This window comes from Notothenia coriiceps, unplaced genomic scaffold, assembly GCF_000735185.1.
Source record: "Notothenia coriiceps isolate Sejong01 unplaced genomic scaffold, NC01 NC01_scaffold00016127, whole genome shotgun sequence".
NCBI lineage: Eukaryota > Metazoa > Chordata > Actinopteri > Perciformes > Nototheniidae > Notothenia > Notothenia coriiceps.
This window is the reverse complement of record NW_011348828.1, coordinates 26,960-27,176: the sequence shown is the minus strand read 5'-3', so window position 1 is coordinate 27,176 and position 217 is coordinate 26,960. Positions and strand designations below refer to the sequence as shown.

Here is a 217-nt window from a genome sequence, read left to right as displayed (position 1 = left end):
CTTCATTTTTGCCATTTTGACTTCATAGTCAACATTTTGGTTGTTAAGAATATCTTAGTTCTTAAAATATCCCCTTATGCCTGGCCCTGCAGGGATGACGTATTTACCCGGAATTAAACTGCGCATGGGTTCCCTCGACAACAAAGCAATGGGATTTCTCCATAGGATTTTGGAAAATAGCTCGAAATAAGGTATGTGGGAAACTAACCTGTTTGAT

The 217-nt window shown here is 39.2% G+C and overlaps 1 protein-coding gene across 1 annotated transcript in view; it reads left to right on the top strand.

The window, feature by feature from the left end:
- The window catches only part of LOC104949404 (collagen alpha-1(XXVII) chain A-like), a gene marked incomplete at its 5' end in the record, with an annotated part of 9,540 nt that overhangs the window by 8,212 nt on the left and 1,111 nt on the right, over positions 1–217 (top strand). The gene's annotated exons all lie outside the window — the stretch shown is intronic.